This window comes from Neovison vison, chromosome 11, assembly GCF_020171115.1.
Source record: "Neovison vison isolate M4711 chromosome 11, ASM_NN_V1, whole genome shotgun sequence".
Taxonomy (NCBI): Eukaryota; Metazoa; Chordata; class Mammalia; order Carnivora; family Mustelidae; genus Neogale; species Neogale vison.
Window position 1 is genome coordinate 69,381,482 of NC_058101.1, and position 6,641 is coordinate 69,388,122.

Below are 6,641 nucleotides of genomic sequence, written 5' to 3' on the forward strand. Positions count from 1 at the left end.
GAATGGTGGGTACACGAAGGAGTGACAATGAAGGAGAACAAACAAAAGATGACTTCTTGGGACTTTAAAGATACAAAGGCCACATCCTTTCTTAAGGTACATGAGATGTGGGGATAGAGACAGAATGGGGTGGAGAGGGGATGCTGCTTGGTCTGCCAACATGATGCAGGGAGCATTTTGCATCTTTGAAAGAGAAGTGCCTTTGATCATGGGGTCCCTGCCTGGACCCCATCCACCACTGTTAACCCCTAGTTCAAAGCCTGTCTCCAGGAAGCACAATCATCTTCAGAGATTTAATTATGGCCTAGAACAAAAACAACTTTCCCCCCCCACTGTTATGTAGAGCTATTTTGCTTCCTCACTGTTTTGTACATTACACTGTAGAATAATATTCTGTTTGACTTTACCATTACAAAAATCCAGCACAGTACCGACTGTTCCCCGCCCCCCCAAAATAATCCAACCACATAGTTTATATTAATCCTCTATTTGGAGAACCTGGTACAATGTTCACCATTTTAAAATAGTGGTGTTCACCTGTTTCCTGCTTCTACTTACTACTGAGTGCCCAATCTATCAAGGTTTTTTTGGTTTGTTTGTTTTTTTAAATCTACTCTCAGAGCTTTTGTTTACAAAATCAGAAAAGGCTAACTCAGACAAGGAGGGTTTTGTTGTTGTTGTTTTATTTTGTTTTGTATTATTACAGAAAGTACAAGTTGAGTCACTCATTTGTTTTCATTATAACTTTCATGAAACTGAAACTCAGTCTTATAAAATGTTACTTCATTTTAGATCAAATGAAATGGTTGTCTTTTCACATTGATGAATTTTCTCAACCATTTCCTAAGGTTTAAAATGATTCTATTTGCCCATAAGAGCAGTGTTTCAAAGGAAGAACATTTTTGAGCTATCTGTAATGATTTCTCAGCTCTCACCTCAGAGAATATTGCAATGTGTTCTATGTGAAAACTTTATATTCTGTTTACAAAGAAGAAAACCTGTAACTTTATATTTTTCTGGATATGTCATATAAAGCAATATTCCATTATAAATTAAAAAGAAAAGTTACTCTGAACTATCAAAAGTCTTCAAAATGTTAGTGATCATACACACACACAAACACGCACACATGCGTGCACATTCACACACTCATTCATCTATCAGTGTAGCATGCGATAGTATTTTTGAAATAACACAGATGAATTTTCTCTTCATGTTCTTTTCAAATTCTTTCTCTGCATCTTCTCTGGGATTATTGTTCCAAGAAAGAGAAGCATGACTGCCAACAGAGAGAGCAGGGTATGATATAGAAGACTTGGTGCAGAGGGTGGGGAAGTCGAAAACAGGGAAGGGAGAAAGGACAGGAGATGAGAAAACGACGGGAAAATGGATGTGGTTGTCCTTTCCCCTTAGGGGTTAATCTGTAAGGGAGAGAAAGCAGATAAACTGAAATACATTCTGAAGTGCCCCAAGTATGGCCAATCTCAGAAGTTTTACATTCAGCCTGGTGTAGGATATTAGAGAGCACTGACAGAGGAAGATTCTAGATGGATGGATAATGATGTCCCAGGATCTTCATATGCCATGTGGAATTCCAGAGTTCCTATTGATCCTGCGAGGAATGCAGAGGTGCTGAGAAAAATCATGGGTCAGAAGATGCCCCAGGACTGAGTAAAACCCTATCCCATCAGAAAGTCCAGAAGTGGTAATGCAGACCCTAAGAACTGACAGATTTTTTTTTAGCAAGTTAGGTGAGAGGTTCAGGTTGGATAAAATTTGACTTAAAAATAAGTAAATGTAAAATTCCCTAGGTTTCAAGTTCTCAGTTTTCCAGAATCTTAATGTCTGTTACATAAAACTAAATAAAACATAGTTTGTACTCTCAGAGCTTGTGACCCAATGAAGGAGGCACATGGATAAACAAATCCAGTACTATAAGTAATACAGCTGAAGTAGGTTCACAGTGCTAGGGAAGCACATAACAGGATTAAATGGATGGTGTTCTCAGTGTAGATGATGTTCTAATCAGACCCTGTAGGATGAGGATTTTCACCAGGTAGACTTCACTTATTCCTGCAGCCAGATGTCTCCCAGTGGAATTCCTGCCTCCTGAAATCCCTCACATATCAAACATGAAGATTTTTCTGATTCTTCCCACCATATATGATTTCTCCTGTTTTCTTCAAGGCATTTCAGCTTAATATTTGGGAAATTCTCTGGAAAGTTCTCTCATATGGCACAGACCCTAGCCAGATTCTTTAGAACTGTATTACTTTTCATAGGTGCTGACCAATATCTCCGTAACAAATGTCTAATCATAGGTAATGGTGAAATACCTAGCCTAGAACATACAAATTAGTTTTCTTAATGATTTTTGCCTCTTCTGTGTGCATCTTCTTCAGTCTTGGCAAGGGGACATTGGATAGATAAGTTGTGCAAGATGGATGCCAGCTCATGTCATGTCCTTACAGTGTCCCTGAGTATTTTTATGGTCAGTCTATAGGTAGGTACTATTTTCCCCATTTTTATAGATAAGGAAGAAGAAACTCTGAAATTTTAAGGCGCTTGTCAAAGATCACACAACTGATGAATGAGCACCATGATTGGAATTCTAATTTGTCTGACCCTGAAGCACACATCTCAGTTTCATAAACAAATGACATCTTGATGGAGAGCATCTCCAGAGATACAGGTTTTACCGGGTGATATAGTTAGATCCAATTCTGTCTTGCTTTTGTGATCAAAATTGGTTTATTCCAGCCTAGATCAGGTCACTAAGAGATGGTAAAATTTGATTGTACCATGGAAAAGAGACCTAGCATGGTAAATTGTCGGGAAGATTGCATGTAGAGGAATTTTTGAACATGCCAAAAAGGATATATTTGTCTGTTTAAGTAATAGAGACAGCAATGAGCAAAATGTAACAAAATATTAAGAGAGTGGACTTAGCTCTGGAAAGCACTAGTTGCTCCAACCAATGGCACTGATTACCACAAACATTTCTCACAAGTCTGTCGGATATATAAGTTTGTCCTTCATTTTATGCCATTAGTGATGTAGTTAGATAATAAAAAGTATTTGGTTGAAAATGGGGACAGGAAGAAAAATAAGATATTTTTGCTTTTGAAGATGTCCTTTTTTAAAAAAAAAAGCTGTACATTTTTTGAAGTGAAGCAGCATAATACTTTCACCTCAACCCTTTGCATATAGCTATCTTTACCAAGTGATTGTCTATAATTTCTCCATTTATGATTCTATTATTTTTCTGGCATTTACTAAATACAATCATGTGAGCTATTCTGCCATAAGTTACAGACATAACTCTCTTTAAGAAAATAGAATTTCAAATAATACATTAGTGGAAAATTATATATATAAGCAGTATTTTTTGGTTAAAAGATTTTTCACACAACCGGATTTAAAGAACCATATCCCCTGGGGCAAATATTCTCAATCTGGAGTCATAAATGTTATTCTGGGGAATCACTGCACTTTCTGAAATTTATTAAAAACAAGAAATGTAAGGGATATATTCTTAAAAGTCAGTAAAGTCTGTAAATCTCAGGTATAAAAATTGAAACATAATTTTTTCTACAATAAAATTAACTTAGAAGCATTCATTTGCACTTAGAAGCATAGACAACATAATTTAGTGTTCTTAGTCCTATTACAACTTACTCAGTTTTTTTTTAAGATTTTATTTATTTATTTGACAGAGATCACAAGTAGGCAGAGGCAGGCAGAGAGAGAGGGGGACGGAGGCAGGCTCCCTGCTGAGCAGAAAGCCCGATGTGGGGCTCGATCCCAGGACCCTTGGATCACAACTCGAGCTGAAGGCAGAGGCTTTAACCCACTGAGTCACCCAGGTGTCTCCCCAGTGGGTTTAAAACTTACCCAATTCGAGATACTTTTTACTCCCTTTCTTCCTCTCACTCCTTCACTCTGTGATAACTTACTGGTCTGGCCCAGAGGAGACTGATGAAACACTGTGATACAGGGAGACACATCTGGGAGGCACCTCTCTCATTTTCCAAAAAGGTGACTTGGTATCTGTTCTCAGGGTATGAGTAAAGCACAACTTTGCTCTAGTGAACAGGCTCTGACTATTCTGAGGTCCCTGCTTGGTCCCATGCCTGATATGTACAATGCCATAGAATTGTGGCCATGTCTGTACACACTGGTCAGCAGGCCATACTGTCCCTTGGTATTTTATGTGGTTGCCCTTACAGGTGGGTCTTCATTGTCCCATTGGCTGGCCCTCTTTCCCAACTAACTTCCAGGCCTCCTACAACTCACAGGGGCCCCATCCTTACTAAGTAGACACCATGAGAAAACCCAGAGGGCCAGATAGGCCATAATCCTCTGCCCTTCAGGATCTAGATAAGGTGTACTAACACTTATATTTTCACTTTACACACTGTGTTCTGGGTTCTTCTATTAAGACTGAGATTCTCAAAACACTCCAGTGGGAAAGCTGGACACAGATTTCTTTACTCCTGGGCCCTGTTAACAAAAAGGGGAAATCTCTATCCCACCTTCACCTCAAGACTCATTCTGGAGTTTGATGCGATACCTATTATGGGCTGAAATGTGTCCTCTCAAACTCCTATGTTGTTGTTGTTGTTGTTTTTTTTTTTCGTAATTGTGTGGCTTAGGTAAGTAACTCAATCTTTTTTTTTTTTTTAAGATTTTATTTATTTATTTTGACAGAGAGAGAGAGAGGTCACAAGTAGGCAGAGAGGCAGGTGGGGGGTGGGGGGGAAGAAGACCCCCTGCTGAGCAGAAAGCCCAATGTGGGGCTCAATCCCAGGACCCTGAGACCATGACCTGGGCTGAAGGCAGAGGCTTTAACCCACTGAGCCACCCAGGCATACCCTCAAACTCATATGTTGAAGCCCTAAGCCCAGTACCTCAGAATGTGACTGTATCTGGAGAAAGGGTCTTTCAAGAGATGATTAGGTTAAAACAAAGCTCTCAGGGTGGTACCTAACCCAGTATGATTGTTGTCCTATTAAGAAGAAGTAATTTAGACATGCTAAGAGACACCGGAGGTGCTGCGCCCAGAGGAAAGGCCATATGAGGACACAGAGAAAGGTAGTCATCCTCAAGCTAAGGAGAGAGGCCTTAAGAGAGAACTACCACGACAGCATCTTAAGCTCAAACTTCCAATCTCCAGCACTGTGAGAGATAAATTTCTGTTGTTTATGCCACCAGTCTGTGGTATTTTATGATAGTCTTAGCAAACTAATACAACATCCTTCTCCAAATTGCAATTTTCTTCCATCCCTTTAAGAGCTCTGTTTTGTTTTCCTACCCATGGCTCATCTATGGCTCATTCAGGGCAGGAGTGGGTGGGAAGGGGACTTGTTCCCCAGGTTCACATAGGCTCCAGCACACCATAGCCTCAACCAAGTTTTTGGCTTATACTTAGCATTTGAATCTTTTGTTAAAGTATCTGGAGCCTTTGTTTCACTTGTTCAAAGGGGGGTGATTGAAGAAAGGAAAAAGAAAGACAATGTTTCAAGTTTCAGATCTCAACTACAGTGGACCTCCTGTATCCATAGGAGATATTTCTAGACCCCTAGGGGTGCCTGAAACCACAGATAGTGCTGAACTGTATATGTACTGTTTTTTCCTATACAAACAAACCTACCATAGAGCCCAATTTATAAATTAGGCACAGTGAAATAAGAATAAAATAGAACAATTATATTGTAACAAAAGTTACGTGAATGTGGTTTCTTACTCTCTCAAATTTCTGTTGTGGTGCACTCAACCCTTCTTGTGGTAATATGAGATGATAAAATCCTACATGCTGAAATGCAGTGAGGGAATAAGGTAGGTATGGCGACATAAAGTTAGGCTATGACTGACCTTCTGATGATGCATCAGATGGAGGGTCACCTGCTTCTAGACCAAGTAACTGACTCTGTGGAAAGTGAAATCATATATAAGAAGGAACTACTGTAAAGATGTCAAATATCATCTCATCACAAATGTGGGTGCATTTGTTCATATTTTTTTCTGGGGAAAGTCCACAGCTCTCTTCAGATTCTTAGAGGGGCCCATGGCCACAGAAATGCTAAGTTTCACCAACCTATTATGTTTGAAATATGGTTTACTTTCAAATAAGTGATTTATAGACATTTTAGAAATATAGCTATTATGTAAATGAGAGAGCAGAATGTTTATCCTCAATAAATGTAAATGGTATCACACTCATTTCCTTCATTTAAAAAAAAATCTCAGATTTAATTTGCCATGATAAAAGAAGCTAAAGTAAACTGTCTGTGAAATACTTGATTCCTTCTTCATGGTCATCTGGTTCCACATCAAGAGATCATAAAACCCATATAACTACTTCCACTAGGACAATCATCTTAGAGCACCACCATCAGCAAGAGGCATTCTGCTTCTCTCAATATTTAAACATCCATATGCATTTACACAGATGTCATTGCTTCTTGTGTTTCTTCTGCTGTTTGTGCCAGTATTCATGGAACAGCAAGGATTAGGAATTAGTAGAGATCAGGGGTGACTATTCTCCTCCCCACATTCTGGAAGTTTTATCCTTTCTCTCTTGTCTCAACACATCGCTACCAGCTCCCTGATTACTATAGTAGCTGCCAGGAGATTGTAGC